Consider the following 26906-nt stretch of genomic DNA (forward strand, 5'->3'; position numbering starts at 1 on the left):
TCTGTTTCGAGAGGTAAATTGATAGATTGGTCCTTAGACCAGAAAAGGCTGTTTCATATGGTCATGCGAAGTTAACCTGGTTAGACAATTTTAGGAACAATACAAGGCATAAGTTAGGATCAAAACATAATGCTGTTAAGCTTATTGCAAGCCATCTCTTTCTAAATGATTGAGAATTGGACAGATTAGAGCAGATAGTCACAGGATATTTGTATTTCTAGTCTTGTATGTAACCTGCATGGAGTAGTCATGGATTCACCCCAAACAACAGTGGTATAGCTACATCAGCCTTTCAAGAAGGCTGGAGAAACCTGCATGAAGGTCCTCTTGCCTAGACTCAGGTCCCATTGCCGAGGCCTAAACCCAGAGGCTCAAGATCAGAGCTTCCGAGGTCTTCTTTCTTCGTGGATCACTGAACAATAACTCTATCCACTGGAAGGATGTGCCACATTGACACAACTGTGGCACTTCCCTCCTGAACGGATGGAACCATTTTGATCTAAAGCCATTAAAATGTATAGCCATACATCAATATGGAGCCATCTGCTTGGGAAGAAGGCACCGCAGTGACATCACTGCAAAGCATCCTTCCAGTGGATGATGTTATTGATCCACAAAGAACAATATGTTGAAAGACCTTGTCCTGGGCATCTGGCCTAGGCCTTAATCTTTGCAACTGGACCCAGCCTCAGGCCAGGCACCCACGTCAGGCCTAAAACGTTGCAATGAGACCAAGCCTTGGGGCTGGGCCCCAGCATCTTCCAGGCCTCTACAATGAGATAGGTCTTGGTGCCAGGTCTGAGCCTAGATCCGAGCCTTGATGATGGTGCCCTGCCTCAGACCAGGCGCCAATGTTGGCCCTCGTCTTGGTGACAGCATCGACTCAGGCCCCAGTGTCAGTCTAGAGCCTCTACAATGAGATGAACCCTGACATCAGGCAAGGGCCTAGGTCCGGGCCTCAGTGACAAAATCCAGCCTCAGGCTGGGTCCCCAGTGATGGCCCTGGGCCTAAGCCTGATCCTCACAATGAGACCCAGCTCCAGCACTGGACCTATGCCTCAGCAACAGGATCAGGTTAATGTCTGGTCCTGCAGGAGGCCTGATTTTTTTTTTTTTTTTTTTTTTTACTTATGCAACAATGAACATAACCTGAAAATGTTTGGGTATTTTCATTGGAGGATATTTTCAATTTGTTTCATTCGGAACAAACAAAAAAAATGACCTCATCCATCACATTTTACACTTTTGTTTCAAATGAATGCACACCCCTAGTAACTGCAAGCTTTCCATTACGGAAACATAAATCAAGATTTAAAGACCATTTTCTTCTGTTCTTTTATTGCTAGGTCAGCTAATACTGTCCATAAGCTGATTGGGCTTATTTTAAGGATTCACTTCAAACTGCTTTTATTTATGGAACAAAGAAAATGAAATCAGATTTTGGAATAAATCCCAGGTAAAATCCCATAAGCTCAAAATCTGATGGCTGCTTTAAATTAATCAATACATAGTCCACATGGTCCAAAGAAGACTCTGGGAAGCCAAATACATTTTACACACTACATTTATACCTAGAGATATTAATTAAAATCTTCTTCCAAAACAAAATCTATTTCCATTCTCTTTGGTTTGTTTTATCAGAATGCATATTTTTTCTCAGAATTAGCCTCAAAGAAAACAGCATGACCAGGAGAACAGCAAAATATCCTTTTAAATGCCCACAATAAAAGACTAATCGGAAAAGAATATCTATCTCCATAATTTTCAATGGATATTTCACAATTCAAACATTCAGCTTGTTTCTCTTAATGAGAACTGTTTAACACTGAATCTTGCTGACGCACAAACTGCTTCTCTATATTTCACAGGTTTTACCTTTGAAGGCATTATTTTAAGATTAATCAGCATATGTCCCAAACATTTGAGGCCTAGAATAGTTACAATTCTTATAACTTGGGATCAGTAATGACACATTAGCATACCAGTTAAAAATCACTTTTTTTTCCCCTGATTTTAAGATAAATTGGGCTATTTGCTTTATTCACACACACACACACACACACACACACACACACACACTTAATCAGACCTAGATTTACAGTCATTGTGCACCTAAGCCGGAGGGAAGAAGAGGTAGTGAATTTCGGGCAGAGAGGGGTCAAGCTTTCGGCTGAGTAGCGGGGTGCCCCCCCCCAGCAAAAGATTAAAGATCTTCTTTGGCACTCCCTGTTGGGGAAGCTTAGTGCTCCCTCTCCCTCTTTGAGGTTCAACACCCTTAGCCACGTGTCTACCTCACCTAATCAGTGACGGATTTAAGGATTTTGTCGTCCCTAGGCACCTTTGTCGCTGTCGCTCCCCTGCCATCCCCCTCTTCCCTCCCCTCCCCCCAGGGAGCGGAAGGTCTAAGGCACAGCACCCCCCTAGTTTCTTGTGGCAGCTCAGGGGTACATCCTGTGGCACAAACTTAAAAGTTCTGAAGCAAGCTGGCAAACATTCCCATCTTTTAAATGGCATTAGGAAGCTAAAGTAGTTTTACACTATATTTATTAGTGCAATTTATATTATTTTTATTGGAAGGCAGCAAATCTTCAGCCAGCCTGCTGTCGTGTGTGTCCCCCCCAGATTTCTGCTGGCCTAGGCACAGGCCGAGGGTGCCTACTGTCAAATCCAGGCCTGCACCTAATCCGAAATCCTGGCCTGCATTTAACAGAATTTCCTTGTTAAATCCTTGCTCCTCCCTGCCGTGGTCAAAACATCAGCAGCCCATCCCCATATAATGCCCATGTATGCTGTTAGCATGGGCCATTTCAGCACAGTGGAAACGGGAATAAAGCAAAATACCAAATGATAGTTAGTAAGGCTTCTCACACAGACCAAAGTTATCAGAAAGAATATAAATCAATCTTTCAAATATTTGTATTCTAATCTCTTGAGTATCTGAGCATTTTGTATAATTTCATGCTGCGCTAATTCCATGCTTTCTCTTTTTATTCATTTGTTTTATCACATTTGAACAGGCTCCGCTAATCCTATGCCTTATCTTTATTTTGGGGGGGTGGGGGGGAGGGGGGATTATGAAGCATGTAGGAGCTTTAACACTTTCATTGCTAGATAGGAGTTCTGGTAGCTCCAGGAACATAGGCGATAGGGATCTAGAAAGGAGAGCCTTTCACCGTGTGCACATATTAGCAACCATATGGGAGTTACATAAATAAGACCTACACGCAAAGCAGTGGTCCCAGAATAGTCAAGCAGCAATGACCAGGTTATTTTTATAATCACTACACTGTATTTAAACAATCTATTCACCAGTGCAGCCAACTGTAGCCATGTGCACTTTTAGTTTGGTTTGTTTGTTATATAGATCACCTCCATTTGCTATATTAGTTTCAAAATAAAATTCGTTAAGTCGCCTCATTTGTTTGCCATTAAAGTCTATGGTAGAAGCAAAGCAGTCCTTTTCGGGCTTCAAAATTGGGGGTTTTCTAATCCATTCTAAAGAAACTTGTGGGTAGACAACATCATAAGGGGAAGGAGGAATCCAAGGCACCAGGACTACAGCAAAGTGGCACTGAAAGGGTCATGGATAGCCTAAGGCACCATAAAGGGGCAAAAGGAGTGCCAGCTGTGGCAGGAGTTCTCCATGGTACCCTCAAAGGAGCACCCCAAAGCTTCAAAAGAGGTCCCCAATAACTGTAGCATGAACCCCCCCAAAAACAGCACAAGCGGGGCAAAGTAGCACCAAAAGAGACAATGATCGCCCTCAGGCACCATGAAGGGGGCAACAAAGCAGCAAAGGGGGCAGAAAAGAAAATCCCAGGCACTGACAGAGAGGCAAAGCAGCACTAAGAGTAGCACGAAGACTTCAAGACACTATGAAAGATGCAAAGCAGACCCGCTCAGTGGCAAAAACAACCCAAAGTGTACAGTCTGGGGTATGGAAGCAAAATAAAGTGGCAGCAAGAACCCCAAGATATACAGTCTGGGGTGTGGCAGCAAGACCCCAAATTGTAGAGTGGAGGAGTAGCTTAGTGGTTAGAGCAGCAGGCAACTCCTGTACTGAATTTAGGGTTTAAATCCCACTGCAACTGCTTGAGACCTTGGGCAGGTCACTTTACCCTCTATTTCCTCAGGAACAAAGCTTATATTGTGAGCCCTCTGGGGACAGAGAAATACCTATAGTACCTGAATGTAATCCACTTTGAAGTGACTAAAAAAGTGGAATATAAACCAAATAAATAGGGTAAGGCAGCAAGACACCCAAGGTGTAAAGTCTAGGATATGGCAGCCAGGCTGACTGGAAGAAATATCCCTAAATTGTAGGATAAAGGGTATAGCAACAAGGAAGAATGGCATAGGAGATGTCCACCTTTCTATTAAAGCACTTGCCATTTGTCATATTTAGTATAAGCAAATAATCTGTCATTAGTATAATTTTTGCGGCATAAACTTTTATTACATTCCCTACTGAAACTGATCTTGCTGCTGGGTAGAATTTTTTTTTTTTTTTGTGAAATATGCATTCTTATTGAAACTATTGTCATAATCAGAACATGATAATGGTTTTTCATCAGCGTCACTTTCCTGGAAATTTGTGAGATTTGCTTTATTAAGAAAGATTTTACTATAGTCTGGAGCTGAATACAGTCTCTTCTCTTTGATGATTTTCTTGTGTTGCATTAGTTATTTCCAACATTTGGAACATACAAAAGGTCTATTCTGTGCATGTTTTCAGTTGTGCCTTCATTTCATCCTTTTGAATGAAAGTTTTGCTATAGTCTATATATGTATATTGTCTATCTTCAGTATCAGATCTCTCAAGGGCTGGTAACTTACTGATGAAACCACAGAATTTTTTAAAATGAGGCAGCCTCAAGCCAGTTTTTATCCTGGAATATGGCCATGCCAATAAGGATCTTCAAGAAGCTTAAAAGAGATTCCTGGGAAAGATCATTGGCTCGATATTCATCCATATCTGGCTAAGGAACAAAATATATTCTGTGGCATGGCTGAATATCCACACACAAATCACTACTTAGCCGGATAAGTTAGACTAGCTCTACGGCTGCACTAACTGATCCAATTAACTTAACCAGCTAAAAATGAATATTGCTACCTGGATTTTCAGCAGCCTGCTAGATAGCTAGCTATGTATGACTTATCCGGCTATCAAGCGCTGAATTCACTTTGAATATACCACCCCCTGTGTTTAGGCAACTAGATGTCTGAGTGCTGCAGAGTGGAACAAGATTCCAAAGATGGTACATCTGGAGCAAGGCAGGTAGGCAGAGGGTCAGAAAGAACCCCGAGGTGGTACATCTAGAGCGTGACAGCTAGGCAGAGTGGCAGCTAGACCCCCAAGGTCATACACCTGGGGCATGGCAGTTAGGCAGAGTGGCAGCTAGACCCCCAAGGTGGTAAATCTGGAGCATGGCAGCTAGGCAGAGTTACCAGTTAGATCCTACCTGTACCTATTTTTGCTCAGCACAGCCACAAACTTGAATGGGCCATAGACTTGAAAGTGAAATATAAACAAATGAGACAAACGTGTTTGTTTCATTCTTGAGCACCCTCCAATCATTCTGGGGGGTCCATAAATGAAATACAAATTGATTCATTCATTGCATTTTACCTATTTGTTTCAAATGAATGCACATCTCTATCAAACTGCCTTCACTCTGAGCTTCTTCTAGGATGGGCTATTGAAATGTAACAAGAAAGGCCAATCCTTTTATTAAGTATAGCAGTTGGAAATGCTGCAATTGTCTGCTGGTATACCTTTTACATTTTTTAGTTCGAAGCAAGCTATCTCCACAAATGTTTTATTATGTGATATTCTGCAAATATGGTGCAAGCTTGCTCTATGTCATGCACTTTAATATTTATCTGCGAATCTACTCTTTCTTTTTTTAAAGCAATGCAGAATTGCTATGGAGGAGTATTGTAAATTGGGTAAACATTCTGGAGTCCAGCTAAACCTGTTCTTACAAGCAGAACATTTTGGAGGTGGAAATTACTTCCATAGAAAGGAATAAATTGGAACACTGAAAATATTTCAGAGCGGAAAGTCTTCAGAACAAGAATTCTGCTAAGTGGATTCCACATTATGAAATGCTCACAAAATGCCCTCCGCAAATAAATAAATAAATAAATAAAAAGCTGTTACATTTGACTAGTATTTGAAAGTGTTTAACCGATATCGGATTTATTACAAAGAGAAAGGAATTACTTGTGTTACAATTCATAGTGTGGGTGTATTTGATGTGTACAGTTCGATTACGTAGCAAGCAGAATTTCTGTCCCTTGAGCCAATTGTGTTCAATCATGTAAATCAGCTGCTCAGAAGTCAAATTCTAAAAATACGCTCTGTATTCTGCAGTGCTCATTAGAACAAGCAGTTGCCATTACTAATCAGCTGAACATTAGTAGTCAGATATTGCACTTAAAATGATAGTAGCATATAATTTAGCTCTCTCACTGTAAAAAAGTCACTCAATCTCAGATGGGCCTGAATACTGCACTTTACTTTCATTGCTGTTTGTAAAAGATTGCCTTGCGCGTTCTCAGCCTTCTTTTCATTTGAAGAGATTGAAACTAAAAGGGAAAATCAAACCAGTTAGCAAACAGACGTGAAAACATTTACGGCAGTTCAGAGGCATGAATGTTTAAATTAGATGAGAGACTTCATGAAGCACCGAGACGTTAATTGCCAGTTCAGCACTGGGACCGGTGCTTCCAGCAGGCAAACTGGGTGGTCGCCTAGAGCGTCCCGCTTTTTGGGGGGGGGGGGGGGGGGGCAGCAAAATCTGGACAGCGTGAGACAGAAGGATGCTGTGCCAGGGCCAATACTGCCAAAGAAGGGAGCGGTGTGCCGAAGTCCCTGCTGCCAGGAAGAAGGGGCACTGAGCTGGAGCTGCCATTTCAATAGGAAAGCTGGGGAAGCGAGGGCATGAACCCAGGTTTGCTCAGGGCACCAAATACTTTTGCATCAGCCTTGTTTAGCACAATACCCTGAACAACAGCGCATGACATTATCATCTTAAACTGAGTTATAAGGAGGTCCTTATCTGTCACGGGGAAACAGCGTTTGGTTGTGTTAAGTTACAATATCCCACTGCAGCTCTGTCCCAAAACGTCAAGCCATGTTTGAGATGAATGTAAGGTTGTGACTTTGTGTTTGTATTGCCACAAGGTGTGTTAACAGCACTATTAAGCTACTTAGAAGGGATTTTTTTCCTCTGTCCAGTACTGACCCAGGCATGCTGCTCTCACCTTCTAGCAGACATAAAACTCAAAGTTGTATGATTAGTCCACGCCAGGGCTTCCCAAACCTGTCCTGGGGACCCCACAGTCAGTCGGGTTTTCAGGATATCCACAATGAATATGCATGAGAGAAAATGTACATACTTTGGAGGTTCAGTATATGCAGATTTGTCTCATGTATATTCATTGTGGATATCCTGAAAACCCAACTGCCTGTGGGATCTCCAGGACAGGTTTGGGAAGCCCTGCTCTATGATACACTTTATTTTCCCCTCAGTTCTGTTAAATTTCCTCCTCTTCTGCCCATGCAGAAGCAATGGCTTATGACCCTGTGTAGTTAATTGACAAAGGGGTTTTGTGCAGAAAAGTAGCATGTATGCATGTAAGTAGCATGCACTCATGATATGCTATTTTATAAATGTCAAATGTACGCATGTATTTTCGATTTCATACATTTTACCAGCAAAAAGTGGTAGGCTGGAGTGTTCTAGAGCGTGGTTCATAAGTATGCACGGGAGTTGTTATTTTGAACAAGATACATGGGTGTACATTACTGAACTTCTTCAGACACTTTTACAACTGCTCATTGATTGGCACAAGAGAAAACAGATTTGTCATTGGCAGCTTTTGGGTGGGAAATCTGGTTGAACTGGTGGGTGTCCAGGGTGAAGTGCTAGAGGGTCTAGGTCAGTGGTTCTCAACCCTGTCCTGGGGACCCCACAGCCAGTCGGGTTTTCATGATATCCACAATGAATTTGCATGAGAGAAAATTTGCATGTTATGGAGGCAGTGCATGCAAATTTTCTCATGCATATTCATTGTGGATATCATGAAAACCCGACTGGCTGTGGGGTCCCCAGGACAGGGTTGAGAACCACTGGTCTAGGTGAACTGGAGATGGCTTGGTGAACTGGTGGAGGTGGCGGTGAACTGGTGATTTCAAGTGCATGTGCAAGCTTGTATTTTGTAAATTGGGGTTATTATGCATCTGTGAGTGTTTATAAAATAGGTAGAGAAAATACGTGTTTTCTTTGCATTGGAAATAATCATGCACACTGAAACATACTTGCTTACTTTCAGAGCAGAACTATGTGGCATTTTACAAATTGCTCCACAGCTACCACACAGTTTACAAAGTACTAGCATAAATCTCCATGCATCCACTTACACTTGTAAAAATTCAACCGCGGATAGGTTTGAAAGTTAGAACCCGCCTCCCCAGCTGCAGGAAAATTTTATTAAATTCATTTTACTGCTGTCATTGCCCCCTGCAGGTGAATGTGCTGAGAATATTCATATTAATGAGGTAATTTTGTAACTCCCTCATTCGTGTAAAGTCTGCAGGCAATTTTTACTTGCAGAATATGCACAGAAATGTTTTTTTCTGGGGACAAAACACCCCAATATAACCAACAAAGAAACAAGGTAGGAGAACTAGGCTTAGATCCAAACATCAACCAACATGGAGGCATCAAAACTCCCATAATGATACATCATTGCATATGTTGGATGATAATTGCAGATTTGTAAACCGTTATGATGGTTCTACTGAATAACGGTATATAAAACCCTACAAATAAATAAATAAATATCATAGAAATGGCAGGTGACAATATTAATAGTAAGACCCCTAAGGTGGTTTATGTGGGGCATGGCAGGTAGACAGAGCAGTAGCAGCAAGACTCCTGAGTTGGTGCATATGGGGCCTCACAGGCAGAACAATAGCAGTAAGACCCCTAACATGGTATATCAGGGGCATGGCAGGTAGGCATATGGCAGTAAGACCATCAGAGTCCTTTCAGTTGTCTTGCCACTCACATGGAAATTCTGGAAACACAAGCAAAGACAGTTTCATTTTTAAGAAAAGACCAGCTTTTCCTTTAACTCTGGTGCCAGTCTTGTGTCTTCTTAATGGCAGAGGACACATTTACTGAGCATGCTGGTTGGTGGGCAGAAAGGATTGTGCTGAGCCAACTTGGCTAGGTTTAGCCAGACTGTGGACTGATGTGCCCAATATAACAGCACATCTGTGTCCATGTCCTCAATGGGCTTCGCAAGTTATCTTGTCACAGTAATTTGTGCTGGAGTCTCCTTTGCTGGGGTGGGCCGAGGTTCTCTCTTGCTAGATGCTTTAGCTATGGCCTGTGTCAGGAGGAATGGTTCTTTGCAGCTGTCATAGCATTGGCGTATTGAATTGTGGGAGGAAGTAGTAGCTGACAGGGTTCTGTTTCTGCTTGCAGATCTCTCTGAGTGGGATGCTCTTTCCTGTGCTACATGCCTACTGTGCCTCTGCTGCTCTTGTTCACATACCCTAGCACCAGCAACTCTTTCAAGTATGTGAAATGATAGTATTGGAAGATGAAACTCCTTTTCACCCTTGAATCACAAAGTGTGGCAAGCATATATTTGTTCACTCCCCCATCCCTGTTTGATGTACTTTCCACCTGCTGTTACACTGTAAACCGATATGATGTGTATTTTAATATCGGTATAGAAAAGCTGTCAAATAAATAAATAAATAAATAAATAAATATTGTTTTCAGTCAGAGGCTTCAGTATGTCTAATAATTGCTGCTGCAAGGAGTCCACAAACTGTAACATCTCTGTTTCCATTCTCTCTGGCTCATGGAAGCCTTCTACATTTTCCTCCAGAACATTTAATATAGGAATTACCCCACCCATGCTAACACTTCTGGAACTCAGATCCTCCATGATATCCTTGAAAGGCTTCAGGATTTGTACCAGCTATCTCATCACTACCCAAACATGAGGCCCCAAGGAGGATGAGCCATACCTATTTCTGTTTACAGACCGATCATGAAAGGGTGTCTGCTGCTCCACTAAGCTATGCAGATTCAATTAATTGGGTATCCAGAGGGTGCCAACATCTTGAATCAGATGCTTGTAAGGAATTCCCAATTATTCCCGCTTCTCATGGAGAAGCTGCCCTGCGCCTTCACACTTCAAATGAAATGCCTTGCTATTTTCCTACATCTCTCTATCATGTCCTTCAGGAATAAATTCCCCATCATCATTGAGCCCCAGGCCCAGCGCATCCCTCTCTTCCAAGTGCAGCACGTTTGCAAACCAACAGATATCCTGAAAGCTCCTATCTTCTATAGCCATTACCATATTTGCGCCATTGTCTGTCATAAAGAAATATGCCTGAAGACTCCTGATCTCTGGTCTAGCTACCAACCCTCCACCATCTTTCAAATGGCTGACAAAATATTGCACAAGGTATGGTGGCTATCTATCAACTGGGTGTGCAGCAAAGCCCATCTGCACCCTGACACTTTGTCTCCACTAAAGCTCCTGTCTGTCCCTGCCTCAGCCAGGTCCCACCAATGTGCCATCAGGGAAAGGTAATATGCATAATGTTCATGCTGGTCAAGATATCACTAGTGAAATGCATGCTTATCCCTGCTGCCTTAGCCAGTTTCATCTGTATGTGATTTCAGTACTGTTTGTACAGGGTGGAGGTGACCTTGCTATTGAATGGAATCCTGGAGGTAATTTTGTAATTAATGGCTAATACATGTGACAAAAGCTTAAAACTCATGATCTATACTACTTGTAGGGGCTGGTTATCCAGAGCACACATTTTCCCAATGCTCCTCATTAAATGCTTTAGGTGCTGCCTGCCTCTTGTCCTGATAGTGCTATCGAACACCACCCCATTTCCTCTATGGTGGGTTACTGCTGCAGATGTATGTCAGGGGGGCTGCTGGCCTCGCACCTGACTGCTGAAAAAGGCCGTGGAATCAGCGTGGGGATAATTCGTTAACCCCTTTCCCCTGGCTATTACTTTGACTGGCAGAAGGAGTACCCATGCTAGGACTGCCACCCTCCCTTGATGCCAATGCTAGCAGGTACTGTTTCTGCAAGTAATGCGGCATGTCTTCATTTTTCAGCTGCCCTACATGCTTCCCTCAACTGATATCCTTACTATAGCTATACACAGAGCAAAATATGGGTCCTCCTTCACTTTAAAGTGCCTCCAGAACACAGATGTATTCCACAATCTCTTCTCTTCATCCTTGGGAGCTGATGCTGGCAGTGAAGTTGATGCTGAAGGTGCACCTAACAAAAAAATACCAGGAGCATCACTCATGCTATTAACCTATGCTGTCTTTTCTTCCTCACCACCATCAGTATCATCTTTCTCTTCCATCACCAAACTGGAGGATAAGATGCTACTGATGAATCTTCCCAAATTTTCTTCAGCTACTAGCTCTTCAGGTTCTGATTCAGAGAATCCTAGTCAAGACTCTTCCTCAGAATCAGTTTTGGAAAATAGTGCCTCCATTGCTTCAGAAGCAATATTTATTTATTTTATTTTATTTATTTATGCTTTTTATATACCATTGTTCCAACAGAAGATCATAACAGTTCACATAAATTGCATTTGATTACATTGTATAATATTGTATTAACAGGTTCTTATTTAAAGTAATTGTATCTATTTTAATACTATTGAATAATCAAAACATTCAAAGTTAACAATCTAATATTGATATTTACTGTTTCAGTTTTGAATAGTTTTTAGTTAACTTATTTTCTGTGCTGAGAAGAAGTAATATTTCTGGAATAATAATGTTCATTAAGTGGCTTAATTTTTATTTCTTTACATTAGTTCGTAGGCTTTTCTGAAGAGCCAGGTTTTAAGTTCTTGTTTGAATTTCTTTTCTTCCGTTAACAGTCTTATTGATCCAGGTAGATCTTTCTATAGTTTGGGTCCTGCTATTGTTAACATTCATTCTCCTATTTGGGTTAGATGAGTGTTTAGATTTGAAGGAATTGTAAGAATGTAATAATGTAGAGGGGTATGCAGCTGGGTTTGACTGTTTTACTTCTGTTGCCTCAGTCCATGCCCCTACCCTACTACTTTCTGCCTTCAATGGCCTTTTCACTCTGCTCCAAAAAAAAAAGGGGAGAGGAACAAGCAGTGGTAACACATGCTTTCCAAATTTCAACTACTTTGCGCTGCCAGTGCTTGTCATTCCTGCCATAGAAGGGCTAGTGCCTTTTTGATTGCTTCTTGTAGACTACGCTTGATCTGCACCAATTTCTTTGCCCCTGTCAAGGCTGCCAGCATTCACTCCTTTTTCATGACATGATAGAATTTGTTGACATACGCTGCCTACTTGTGGTTTGGATATTACAAATGAATTTCTTTTTCATATTGTAACTGTATCCCCACTCACTATACGGAGAACTTTCTGTCTCACATAGACAGTATGCATGTGCTGTACTGTGTGCACTTTGTATGGACTGACTTGGACTCCACACAGAAAAAAACTGTTAAACAGAACAAAAAAGACTGGCAGCTTGGTGAGACTCTTCTCTTCAGCCTTAGTATGCTCATAAGAACATGCCATATTAGGTCAGACCAAGGGTCCATCAAGCCCAGCATCCTGTTTCCAACAGTGGCCAATCTAAGTCACAAATACCTGGCAAGTACCAAAATGTTTAATAAATCTCAAGCTACTATTGCTTTTTAATTAATAGCAGTTTATGGATTTTTCCTCTAGGAGCTCATCCAAACCTTACTGGTGCCCAGACAGTTAGAGGCAAAAAAAATCATTAGTACTGCTACAGTCTCCATATTATCTCATACCCTGATCCTTCCCCCCAGTGAAGAGAAAAATCAAAATCAGTGACAAAATCTGAATGATGGGTGAAATAAAAAGGAAAGCTTAGCACAGAAAGAATTGGCATATCATAACTGCCAGCCTTGGAACTGAAGATGGCACATGATGACAATTATGGCTCTAATAGAAATAGAAAAAATTGTTAATTTTTACAAATAGTAAATTACCTAAATGATTGCAATCTGTGAGCATATACAATGTTAAATATATATAGATTTTATTCTTGGAAAAGTAAAAGACTCTAGTCTAATTCAGGTTATGACTCTAGATATGCTCCCGACACAACATGACTTCATTTACTGTTTTCTTTCTCAAGACATTGCTGACAAGTTTCCTTCTAGGCTCCACGCTAAGAGTTTGCTGTAGGGCTTGTGAGCACTGAGAAGCCCACTGAGAATTATTTGTATGTCTTGGCCAAAAAAAAAAAAAGAATAACGCATCTCATCTACTTACTGTTGGACACTAATTGCTTCCTGTCTCATCATCAGCTAAATAACTTGCACGTTCACTTCATTTAGTACCATGGGCAAACAATGGAGAATGTCCCCTATCAGTTGTCCAAACATCTTTTTGCTGAATAGTAAAAGGGGGTAACCTTTTTTATTTGTGAAATCCATTAGAGAGCTTGTATGTAAAGAGGATCTTCATTACGAGCTATCTCACTCACTGGAATGTACCTATTTACCACCACGTCCCTTTATCTTTATTATGGATTTATAAATTGCCTACTTCTGTTCAGGCAAACTCACATAATTGCTGTAAATACAATTAACACAGATAATACTGACCTATACAGAATGTATAGCTCATAATAAGACAAATTAAAACCAACATACAGATTATTAAAACGAGTTAAGACAGAACAGCCAATAAAAGAGAAATTATATGTAAGCCTGCCTAAACAAAAATGTTTCAACAATGATTTATAGGTTTTTGAGCAAATGGTGAGAAGCAAATTTTCTGGCAGAGTTCTACATTGTTGGAGCAGCCACCAAAAATGCTCACTGTCTCGTCTCAGCAAGAAACCAACTTAGAGAGGACTTTTGCACATCCCTTCTCCTGAGAAGACTAAAGGGCACATGTTGGATTATAAACTCGTAACAAAGCATTTGCCCATGGAAAGAAATCAAATTGTGAACTAGCATTACAACTCAGTGAATTTGCCATTGTACTGGTAACCAGTGAAGGTCACACGGTGCAGGGGTAATGTGATCTCTCATACTGTTCCCTGAGAGAAGACGGGCAGTTGAATTCTGCAAAAGCTGCAGTGCTTTCGGTGAAGATACAGGAAGCCCGATATAAATGGAGCTACTAATCTAAAAGTGGAAGAATTCAGTACCTGTGAGTGAAAATCAGGATAATCAAGCAAATGCCTTAAGCTGTGGAAAACCCACAGCTTAAAAAAAAAGCCAGATTTTGCAACTGTCTTGATCTATTGATGAAATGTTAGATAATGGTCTTGGGATATGGATAGATTCTAAACATAGGGAACAATTGGCAACTGCACATTCTCAATGACAATTGATATTAGTACAGGGTCAGCATTAGGGCACTGCAACACAATTATCTCTGTTTTAGCAAGGCTCAGTGCAAGCTTGTTATGAGAGAGCCAAGTCTAACCGCAGACAAACACATGCCACTAAATTAGATGTAGTAAAAAACTGCTGTTATGATGTAATCACTTAATACATTAAGAGGGATGGTCCAAGAAAACAAAGAGGTAGGCGATCTATGATAGCCGTCAGGGCAATTATTGAGCACATCTCTGTTCTAATAAATACTGAAATAAGACTGAGGCATCTATTGTGTTTTTGTTCTCATCACTTAATACATTGTCATTAGAACATCATATACATTATGGAAACTTCACATTCATTTTTACATCAATTTTCTGTCTAGTATCCTGTAGCAGGTGTTGCGGTCCCGGTCGCGACCGGGACCTTACCTCCTTCCTCCCGCTCCCACCGGTGCGCAGGCCGGTCTGTTCGTCGGCGACCTCACGGGGCAACGCCGTCGGAGGCTCCCCGGGGGACGCCCAGGCCTTAGGCGTGCACGCAAGAAGGGCTCAGATACAGCCCTGCTCCCGCCACGAGACGCTCCGCCCCCTCCGCTGACGTCACACGCCGGGGGGGGTATGTAACCCCGGCGCCTGCTCTCAGTCGGGGCCTTGCAACAGGGTTCCCTAGCGCTCCCACGTTGCACCGGGCCCCGACGCGTCTCGCCAGCCCCTGTGCTTGCTTCGTCTCCTGTTCGATTCCTGCTTGTCTTCCTTGGCTTCCCAGGCCTGGTTCCTGCTTGACTCCGGCTTCAGCTCCTGTCTGGTTCCAGTACTCGTCTTCAGCCTCAGTGCCAGCCTGGTTCCAGTACTCGTCTTCAGCTCCAGCGCCAGCCTGGTTCCAGTACTCGTCTTCAGCCTCAGTGCCAGCCTGGTTCCAGTACTCGTCTTCAGCTCCAGCTCCAGCCTGGTTCCAGTACTCGTCTTCAGCCTCAGCGCCAGCCTGGTTCCAGTACTCGTCTTCAGCTCCAGCGCCAGCCTGGTTCCAGTACTCGTCTTCAGCCTCAGCGCCAGCCTGGTTCCAGTACTCGTCTTCAGCTCCAGCGCCAGCCTGGTTCCAGTACTCGTCTTCAGCCTCAGCGCCAGCCTGGTTCCAGTACTCGTCTTCAGCCTCAGCGCCAGCCTGGTTCCAGTACTCGTCTTCAGCTCCAGCTCCAGCCTGGTTCCAGTACTCGTCTTCAGCCTCAGCGCCAGCCTGGTTCCAGTACTCGTCTTCAGCTCCAGCTCCAGCCTGGTTCCAGTACTCGTCTTCAGCCTCAGCGCCAGCCTGGTTCCAGTACTCGTCTTCAGCTCCAGCTCCATCCAGGTTCCAGTACCTGTCTCGCTTCTGTCTGGCTTGCTTGCAGTAGCCAGTTCTGCTTCAGTTCCTGCTTGCTTCAGTCCTAGCCTGCTTCAGTTCCTGCCTGCCTGCTCCAGCTCCAGCTTCCGTGATCTCCTAAGTCCCAGCGGCTGGGCTCCTACGGGCTCCTCCCGGGGAAGTACCGGCTTCCAGGGTGAAGCTCACCTCCAGCTCCTGCCTGGTATCCGCCTCCTGACCTGTCACTCACCAGAGACTATAGTACACCTCTCCCCAGTCTCTCACAGGTCGGCCCAAGGGTCCACTAAACAGTTCACTCACAACAGCAGGTTTAAATAAGCCCGGGAAAACCAAGATGGCGGATCACAGTTGGAAACGCTGAAACAAATCTTAAATGAGTGACACCCAAATTTTGGAGCGTATGTATTCAGTTTGAATGTATAAATGTTTTATCAACTAGTCAGCATGTTAATGCTTTTCTTTTTTCATTACACAGAGTTAAAAGAAACAATTATTGCCCCTGACGAAGCATAAAAGAAATACGAGCCGTGTGGGGCAGGTTATTGTGTATCGCTCCTTCAGCGTGTGTTCGTTCACTACAAAACGATAAGTGTCATTTGTTTAATACAAAAAAAAAGCTCAAAAAAATCAATTCTAAAAAAAATCAACAAAATTTAGGGAAACAGAGACCAATGATTATAAATAAATAAACACAGTAAGATACTGTGCTGCTCAATTAGTAGTGGTATATGTTCAAAAAAACCACACATTTGAGAGTGAGAGCTATACAAAGGAAAGCTCTCTTGTATTATATATGAGATCTCTTTTCACAACAGAAAATTGATGTAAAAATTAATGTGAAGTTTCCATAATTTATATGATGTTCCAATGACTAAATTAGATGTGTCAGCCCAAGTAGGTTGAACATAGATGAAGAACTGTATATCAACTACATTAATTCTGTTGCCCACACGGAGCCCAGCAGGCAATCTACAAACTGGGTGCCATATAATGTTAAATAGCAATGCAGGTAAAGCAGAGCCTTGGGGGGACCCCAGTGCAGATTCAGAATAGTGCCAATGAGAAAGTTTGCTGCCAGTTCTTACCTGGTGAGAGCGACTGGAAAGGTAGGACTCAAAGCAGCTCAGAACTCTCCTCCAAGTACCGCATTCCCTTAAATGATATAAAAGGATGTGATGGTTTAATGCATCGAATGCGGCCGAGATGTCAGGTAGAACAGCACAAACCTGGGACCACAATTAAAGCCTCTCCTAAATATATTCAGGGTAGATAACAATAAAGAGCCCATACCAAGGGACTTTCTAAACTGAACTGAAAGGGTCGAGAATATGATGCTCTTCCACAAAGTTATTCAGCTGTTGCAGAGCTAGATATTCTAGAAGCATTCCCCAGAAATGATAAAGATGACATTTGATAGGTCTTGTGGGTTAAGCCCTATTTTTTTTTTTTTAAATACATTTATTAGTGAATTGTTTTTTATGTTGTCTACACAGAGCCGTAGCCAGGCTATTTGGTATCTATGGCCAAGTGAAAAAGTGAGCCCTCACCCTGAACACAACATACAACACCGTGAGCTGGGAGACTCTATTACATGTGGGGGACTTTAATTTGTGTTTTTTATTTTGACTCGGCAGTTTACTCCTGCCCCTTTGGGCTTCCAGCTCAATCAGAACCAGTACAGGGATCCTGGCACTATGAGCCTTATTTATTTATTTGTCTAATTTATTTTTATTTATTTATTTAAAGCTTTTTTATGCCGACTTTCGTGATACAAATCAAATCAAATTGGTTTACATGGAACAAAGATCTTAACAATAACATTTTTAAAACTTTATCTACAATTCTTGGCTGGGAACAAAATGACATATGTATCAAAAGGTTTGCAAACAAAAATGTGTGTACACCCATGGTACAAATATTGTTCACTATGGGGCGGATTTTAAAAGGAGCGCGAATAGCCTACTTTTGTTTGCGCTCCAGGCGCAAACAAAAGTACGCTGGATTTTAGTAGATACGCGCGGAGCCACGCGTATCTGCTAAAAACCTGGATCGGCGCGCGCAAGGCTATGGATTTTGTATAGCCGGCGTGCGCCGAGCCGCGCAGCCTACCCCCGTTCCCTCCAAGGCCGCTCCGAAATCGGAGCGGCCTCGGAGGGAACTTTCCTTTGCCCTCCCCTCACCTTCCCCTCCCTTCCCCTACCTAACCCACCCGCCCGGCCCTGTCTAAACCCCCCCCCTTACCTTTGTCGGGGGATTTACGCCTCCCTCTGGGAGGCGTAAATCCCCGCGCGCCAGCGGGCCTCTTGCGTGCCGGGCCGCGACCTGGGGGCGGGTACGGAGGGCGCGGCCACGCCCCCGGACCGCCCCGGGCCATAGCCACGCCCCCTTACCCGCCCCCAAAACGCTGCCGACACGCCCCCGAAACACCGCGACGACCGGGCCCGCCCCCCGACACGCCCCCCTCGGAGAACCCCGGGACTTACACGAGTCCCGGGGCTCTGCGCGCACCGGTAGGCCTATGTAAAATAGGCTTCCCGGCGCGCAGGGCCCTGCTCGCCTAAATCCGCCCGGTTTTGGGCGGATTTAGGCGAGCAGGGCTCTGAAAATCCGCCCCTATATTTATATTAGGTTTCCAATATAGGAATAATGAGCATGGAAAATATTTCTATCTGTATCTTATGGATAGATCAGAGGATTCAGAATCATCAGACCTATCCAATGTGCACAATGTGAGGAACTGCCCGCAAAGTTTCTCTTTGAAAATCTAGGGGCTACCTGGATCCATGGATACTTGCACACCCACAGACTTTGCTCCTGCTTTGTAGCAGATACAAAATCAATACCATAAAGCATATGCAAGAATTTCAAAATGAAATCCCAGCGGGTTCCTTGCTGGCTCCAGTCTCCCCATTTCAGCCTCGTGTCCCCACAAGCTGTAAACTTTTTAATTGTAAGATTTTATATTAAAAAAACTGCAAAGTATAGTCTTCTGAGGTAAAAGTATCTCTTACAACAACATGCATATTATATTTCCATGCATTGTTGTGGTGCCAAAAAAGCAAAATAGACCCTTGGTCCATGCATGGCATTTGGCCTATGGCATATTGGGAGTGGGCTTGGCCCTCAGAAAGCCATGAATAAACTGAATTACAATTACAACATAGTAAACTTCCTATACCAGAACAGCACTAACTACCAGCACTGAAACAGTAACAATCCTATCTTTGGAATAGTAACTCTACAAATGTTGCACCAGGCCTTAAAACACCAATACACCTCCTATTAGGAAACTAGAACAAGACAGATTGCTATAAATACTTACATAGACACTTCATGCCAGCACAATACTTCAACTCAGTCACAAAGCACAACACAGTCAGACACTCCCCAAATATTTTATTTATTTATCATGTTTTGTATACCATCATTTGGTTTTGCCATCAGAACGGTTTACAGTTATCAGGAAATGTGTTAGTTAAACATCATCACAACGGATTGCAATCACAACGGTTGACAATTTCGGGATTTGTGTGTTAGTTAATACAACATGCTCAAAGGAAGACAGGAAGGCGTTACAGGATCAGGTAATTGGGTAGGTATGTAACTGGGAGGTGTTATACAGGGAGGTTAGTAAATACAGGCTTTCCAGGTTCAAGATACAATTATGATGTGGTTAGATATACACTTGAAGTTAGTTAAATAAATTGAATGCTTCCAATGGTAGTAGATATTTTGTTGTTCATGAGATGGAAGGATGTATCTTATAAATATAAAGAGACAATAAAGTTTAAATTGAAACATGCAGACAAAAAGTAAACTGGAAATCCCAAGAAGGTAGACACAGTATGCAGTGCAAGAATGGAAAAACAGAATCGCCATTCCTCATAAAACATCAAGCAATAAAATCAAGAAATAAAAATCATCAATCATAATAGTGAAACCATACTAATACAAATAAAACATATTTCAAAACAGCTAATGAATAGAATATCTAATGATTAAATCTCATAAAACTTTTCCAAACACTAATAAAATATTTCAAAACAGCAGATACATCAAATAGTACCCAATAATTAAAACTAGTAAGGATAAGAAATAATACACAGCTTTCCATACCTGGGAATTTTTTATTTACAGATGCTCTGAGATTGTCCTTCAATAGCAGAGGGAGAGTGGGGGGATTGTTACAAACACACTCACACTCTCTCTCTCTCATGCTCAGTCATACACACACAGTCAGTCATACTCATGCTCTCTCACATGCTCAGTCACCTTCATATGCACTCTCTCACATACTCAGTCACAAACACACACACACTTTCACATGCTCAGTCACATGCTCTCACACACGTGATCTCACATACGCGCATGCTCTCTCTCAAGTGCTGTTACATATATACTCTCATACGCTCAGTTAGTCACACTCACATGCTCTCTCACATACTGTCTCACACCCCCCCACACACTTTCACATATTCAGCCACACACTCATGAGCTCGCATGTTCAGTCACACACACATATAAATACATGGCATGTGATCCCTTTTACAAGCTCACACACATACCTACTGTCACGTGCTCAATCACGCATATACACACACACACACACACACATGCTTTCTCTCTTGTTTCCCCTTTTCTGAAAGAGCAGCAGTAGAATCCTCCTACTTCGGCCCATCAGATTTTTATTTTTCTTCTAGCCTGGGGCCCTGCGGCTCCTATTCCTGACGATACGGAGGTTAGCCCAATGGTACTTCTTTCCGCCAGCAGGCCACGCTTCTCCTCCTGCTGCTTCATTTTGGGACCTGTGCAGCACGCAGCTCTTCTGGTTTCCAACGGGGGCGGGGGGAGGCTATTGATACTTCTAGTGGCCCCAGGAGCCGCGCTGCTCCTCCTGTTCCTGACTATCGGGGGGGGGGGGGGGAGCCGATGCATCTTTTGCTGCACTGTGGGTTGCACTATTTCTCCTGCACCTAACTGCCAGGGGGATAGGGGAGCCGATGCTTCTTTTCGTGGCCTGAATACCACCCTGCTCTTCCTGCTCTGACTGGACGAAAGGAGGCCGATGACAGCTCCTCACTGCTGAGAGAAAAGCACCTGCGCGGGCTGCCTCTGAGCAGAGCAGCAGCATTGTCCCGATTTAGCCCCCCCCCCCCTCCCACTTCCGCCTTCGCGGGAGCTGGCGCAGCAGTTCTTCCCTTGGGAGGCAGAGCTCTGGTCTTGAAGAGAAAGAGCTGTACTGGGAGGAGGGAAAGAGGCTTTTCAGCCACATTATGGAGAGCACAGTGGCGCTGCCTGGTGGATGGCGCCTATGGCCGTGGTCATATCGGCCACAGGCTAGCTAGGCTCTGTGTCTACATATACAACATACTGCTTTATTTAGTTTATTCAATCCCCTTGATATACCACCTTTCTACGTCAAACCAAACCAAATTCTGTTAGGGTTGTACTAAAATGCAGGTCAACCTTCTTGGCAAATCTGTCATTCAGGAGAGGACTGGTGAAGCTACAGGCCACTCTCCTCATTCTCTTGCCATTTCCCTGGTCCTGGGGAGGAGGTGGGCAGGTCACAGATTTCCACAGGTGGGGATTAGCATTGGGTTAACTTGGGAGGGGGGGGGGGGTGAAGATGGAGGTCAGGCTTCTTAGGTCTGGATTCACACACAGGTCTACTAAGCCTGTGCCCAGGGCAGCAAAATTTGGGCGGAAGAAAGTTTCCTGCCCCCGCCACACTGTAATCATGCTCCAGGCATCAGAGGACACCCCCCCACCCTGCTGCTGCTGCCATTGCCCCTCCTCTGGACCTCAACTGCAGCCCTAATCCTCATAGCGCAGTGAGTACAGTGACTAAGCCTGCCCTCACAGGCCCTGCCTCCTCTGCACTTTTTTTTTGGGGGGGGGGGGGGGAGCGCCTATGAGGGCGGCTTAGTCACTGTACTCACAGCACCAGGAGGATAGCCGCTCGCAGTTCGGAGGCACGCGGTAGAGGGTGGTGCTGCATGGAGCTCAGGGGTTTGCCGGAGGGGATTGCATGGCACCAGCATTAGGAGCAGCAGCGGACCAAATCCATCCCCGAAGGTTCTGTCAGGGCGCAATTTTATCTGCTGATAACGAAGGCCCAGGACACCACCTCCCCCGCACAAATTAACTGCTAGGGTACTAACCATATTGTGGCACTATCAGTTAAATTTAATTACACTTTGGGAGATTATAGTCTTATAAAGCCAAGGTAAATTAAATGCACTTTGACAAATATCATGATAATGCGTAAAGAGCTCATTACCATGGTCTCTGCATATTTAAATGATGTAAAAGTTAAAATGTAACGCAATAATTTTATGTGTCTGTGTAAGAGGTCCTAATGTCGCATTGACACACACACATGTTAAATGCACTTCGAGGTGCGCTAATGTGCACGTTAATCAATATGGACTTTAATAGCCAGATCCCTTAGTGCTAGAGAAAATATAACTAGAAATCCCACTGTTCAGATCTACCCAGAAAGATGAGATGGGAATGAATGCAATCAACGTCTGACCTTCCTTTCCCTTGTGGCCCTCCTGGCTTTAATATTGGTGATTCATTTTTGGTTTATGGTGGAGTTGTCTTCCTTCTTTCAGCTTCTCCGATGCACTTGGGAAAATAAGTGCTATGACAGTTCAGTAAAACCTAATTAGAATCCACATAGGCAGAGGCAGTGAACTATCCATGAGGTAACAATGGAACCCTGCAGATTCTCAAACAGGAGAATATGAAATAACGGAATGGAAAGGAGGTGTACATAGAGGAAGACAAATTGGAAGAAGGAGAAGAGATCTGTCCTTGTATAGGCTATGCCATGCTGTGCCACTAAGGCTAATCCACAAACTGCAAGTGGTAGAAAAAAATCTGCAATCTCTATTATCTACATTAGGTCTACAGACCAAACTTGATGAACATTCAACTCTAATCAGTAGGAGACCATCATCATGAATTCAAGCTACCCTTCAGCGTTGAAAAAAGGACAGGTCTCCCCTCCTCCTTCTGAGGTGCCAAGCCCTCTATTTCCACCTTCTTTCCATTCTGTTATTTTATATTCTCTTGTTTGAGAATCTGCAGGGTTCCATTGTTACCACATGGATAGTTCATTGCCTCTGCCTACGTGGATTCTACTTAGGTTTTACCGAACTGACATAACACTTATTTTCCCAAGTGCGTCAGAGAGTCTAAAGGAAGACAACTCCAGTATAAACCAAAAATGAACCAAATGGTTTTGCTACTGATTAGAGTTGAATGTTCATGAAGTCTGGTCTGTTGACATGTCACAAAGGTTAACAATAGATTCCATGTTTTCAGGAGGATCCAAACCTGGTTCTACCTTGCTGCTTCCATGCCGCTCACAAGCCACTATAAGCATGCACTTTGGATGAACAGATAATATATTGATTCAATAAACACATTTCTTAAGGAAAGCAGAACTACGAGACCATGTTTTGAATCCGGGCAAAACCAGGACTGGACTTCAGTCCATCCTGGGGGAAAAAATAAAAAAGAGCTTATTAGTAACCGTATTTGCCACACAATCTCTACTTGTGAAAAATAGAGATGAAAGCAAAGAGTTTAATGAACAGACTAACAGAAAGAAAACTAAGGTCACACACATACTCTTTCTAGATATTTGTTGAAATGTTTCAACATGTCTACTATTCCCCTGAAAACAGAGACGAAACCTAATTTACTGCTATCGCTCTTCGTTCCAATTAAGTGATCCTAGAAAGATTTGGTTCAGACTTGAAAGATGCTAAATAGAAACTTATTAATCAGCTTTGGATGCTGCATGCTGGTTTTGCTTTCCTCGTTTTACCAGGAGGTACAGCAATTAACTAAAGTTGTGGGGCTTTTTTTAATGAAAACTTTGTGTTTGGAAGCTGATACTTAATAGCTCATCACCGAAGGGACAATAGGATGCATACACCAATAAACAAGAATAGTACATGAAAATCTATGATCCACATTATAGATAGTAATGAATTTAGATTTTCACTGCCCCTAGGCACAATTGGTGCCACCACCCCCACCTCTCTCGTTCCTGGGAAGGTTGGGCATGGCTTACGGCAGGAGCCCATGGTAGCATTTTGGCAGCTTGGTCCTTGTTTCAAAGCCTTTGCCATGCAATTGTAGGCTGTGGAAAACCTACTTCTTTCAACAGTTCACATAACTGCACGGTCTAACGCGGCAGGTGATGGGGTGCCACAGCCCAGATCCGACACGCCATTTTGCCACACTCTGAATTTTATCTCCCCTAGAATTTTGCTGCACTAGGCACAGGCCTAGACGCCGCTTTGTGGAAATTCTGGCCTGATTACACAAACCCATATAACAGAATCCATGCACACAGAGGTCCATTCAAGCTTTTTCAGTTGCCATGTATTCCCCTATTTGCCTGTATGTGCTTGAAAAACCAGAAATCAATCCAGAATCATAATCCAATGCGTTAACAAGCTGATCCCTTCTCCTTTCAGAGATCACTTCTCATAGACAATATCCATGCAAGCATCTGTTATACTTTACCCCAGGCACAATAGAGGATAAATCCCTACCAACGTAGCGCTCTAAGTCCGTGAGTCGCAGCCCGGTTCTTGATCACCTCCTAGCCAATCTGCTTTCAGGCTATTCGCAGTGAACATGCAGGAGCCATACAAAACGTGCACGTATTTTGCTTCCATGGGGGTAGCCTGAAAAAACTCAGACTGGCCAAATGGGTCCCCCGAGGACCCGAATGAGACCAGCTGCTGCAAAGCGATTCCTGTGCCGTATATTTGCTACGAATTAAGAGGCAAATAGCCAAAAGTGCCTGTGCTGCTGCAAACTCCATGGGAATTTTACCTGCAGAGCTTTCACCAGTAATCAAGCACTTTGATAATTGCCAAAGGAAAAATTACCAGCAGAGATTCTGCCTTTCTCTGCAAGTAGTTTTTGGATCGGAAACTACGTGTGTTGTTCCTCGGTCCAAATGTGGGAAGACCTCCAGAGTCTGTGGGTAAAAGCTTGTGCATTGTTGACCAACGCTTATACTTGTAGGTGGGTTGGGCAACATTCAAAGCCCCTCCCTACTTCTGCAGATGAAATGCAATTTTTCCCGCAGAAAGGGCTTTGAATATTGCCCTCTCTCTAGTGCAAGCAGAATACCCATTTCAAAGGCTATATGTTGATAAAAGGAATTTAAATTACTAAATAGAAAAAACAAATAGACTTGGATGTATTATTTCACACTTTCTTACTTGGATAAAAGTAGCATGGTAAGCTCCTTATATTTTTCCAGTCAGTCCATTTTTTTGCTTGTTGAGCTTTGTTTCTGTACAGTTTCTTACCAGTTCTAACTATCAAGGAAGCAGTAAACATAATGGGGCGGATTTTAAGAGCCCTGCTCGCCGGTGAGCCTATTTTACATAGGCCTACCGGCGCGCGCAGAGCCCTGGGACTCGCGTAAGTCCCGGGGTTTTCGGAGGGGGGCGTGTCGGGGGCGTGTCGGGGGTGGGACCGAGCGCAGCGGCGTTTTCGGGGCGTGTCGGCAGCGTTTTGGGGGCGGGTACAGGGGCGTGGCTACGGCCTGGGGTGGTCCGGGGGCATGGCTGCGCCCTCCGTACCCGCCCCCAGGTCGCGTCCCGGCGCGCAAGAGGCCCGCTGGCGCGCGGGGATTTACGCCTCCCTCTGGGAGGCGTAAATCCCCCGACAAAGGTAAGGGGGGGGCTTAGACAGGGCCGGGTGGGTGGGTGGGTTAGGTAGGGGAAGGGAGGGGAAGGTGAGGGGAGGGCAAAAGGAAGTTCCCTCCGAGGCCGCTCCGATTTCGGAGCGGCCTCGGAGGGAACGGGGGTAGGCTGCGCGGCTCGGCGCGCGCCGGCTATACAAAATCAATAGCCTTGCGCGCGCCGATCCAGGTTTTTAGCAGATACGCGCGGCTCCGCGCGTATCTACTAAAATCCAGCGTACTTTTGCTTGCGCCTGATGCGCCAGCAAAAGTAGGCCAATTCGCGCTATTTGAAAATCTACCCCAATATAGAAAGATGTTTTCTCCAGGCCCTTTAGTATTTTACAATATTAACTTGATCATTCTTTAGAGTGAAGAAATCATGTGAATAAAGGGGCGGATTTTAAGAGCCCTGCTCGCCTAAATCCGCCCAAATATGGGCGGATTTAGGCGAGCAGGGCCCTGCGCGCCGGTGAGCCTATTTTACATAGGCCTACCGGCGCGCGCAGAGCCCCGGGACTCGCGTAAGTCCCGGGGTTTTCTGAGCGGGGCGTGTCGGGGGCGGGCCCGAACCACGCGGCGTTTTCGGGGCGTGTTGGGAGCGTTCCGGGGGCGGGCCCGGGGGCGTGGTTACGGCCCGGGGCGGTCCGGGGGCGTGGCCGCACCCTCTGGACCCGCCCCCAGGTCGCGTCCCGGCGCGCTAGCGGCCCGCTGGCGCGTGGGGATTTACGCCTCCCTCCGGGAGGCGTAAATCCCCCGACAAAGGTAAGGAGGGGGTTTAGACAGGGCCGGGCGGGGTGGGATAGGTAGAGGAAGGGAGGGGAAGGTGAGGGGAGGGCGTTAGAGGATTCCCTCCGAGGCCACTCCGATTTCGGAGCGGCCTTGGAGGGAATGGGGGTAGGCTGCGCGGCTCGGCGCGCGCCGGCTATACAGAATCCATAGCCTTGCGCGCGCCGATCCAGGATTTTAGCGGCTACGCGCGTATCTACTAAAATCCCACGTACTTTTGCTTGCGCCTGATGCGCCAGCAAAAGTAGGCCTATTCGCGCGGTCTGAAAATCTACCCCAAAGTGTTTTGCACTTGGGACTTCTTTTCCAGCACCCATTCTGATGCGATATCCATCTGACCCACTATATTTAGAGCTATTACTATTTTTAGCTCAGCTGCAATATGGTAAAGGGTAATACAGCCATGAGTCAGCAGTGAAAGATTCATGACAGACAATGATTCGGGTAAGAATTACATCAAGTCGAGGTAAGTGTCATAAAAATAGTAAACCAACAAACCTCTACGCTTTTTAAGCACGGGTAAAGTCGTTTCTTTTTCATTTACTCCCAGTTGGAAGGATGAGATTCCTAGAGGTTTTATCCCTTGAAAGATGTGGCAGC

The 26906-nt window shown here is 44.3% G+C and overlaps 1 protein-coding gene across 1 annotated transcript in view; it reads right to left on the reverse strand.

The window, feature by feature from the left end:
• Positions 1-26906, reverse strand: part of SYT1 (synaptotagmin 1) — a 1065451-nt gene that overhangs the window by 994169 nt on the left and 44376 nt on the right. The window contains exon 2 of the mRNA XM_029597128.1: positions 16876-16942. The gene's annotated coding sequence lies outside the window, so the exon portion shown is untranslated. The remainder of the gene's footprint in view (positions 1-16875; positions 16943-26906) is intronic.

The sequence above is a fragment of the Rhinatrema bivittatum genome, chromosome 4 (genome assembly GCF_901001135.1).
Source record: "Rhinatrema bivittatum chromosome 4, aRhiBiv1.1, whole genome shotgun sequence".
Classification (NCBI taxonomy): domain Eukaryota; kingdom Metazoa; phylum Chordata; class Amphibia; order Gymnophiona; family Rhinatrematidae; genus Rhinatrema; species Rhinatrema bivittatum.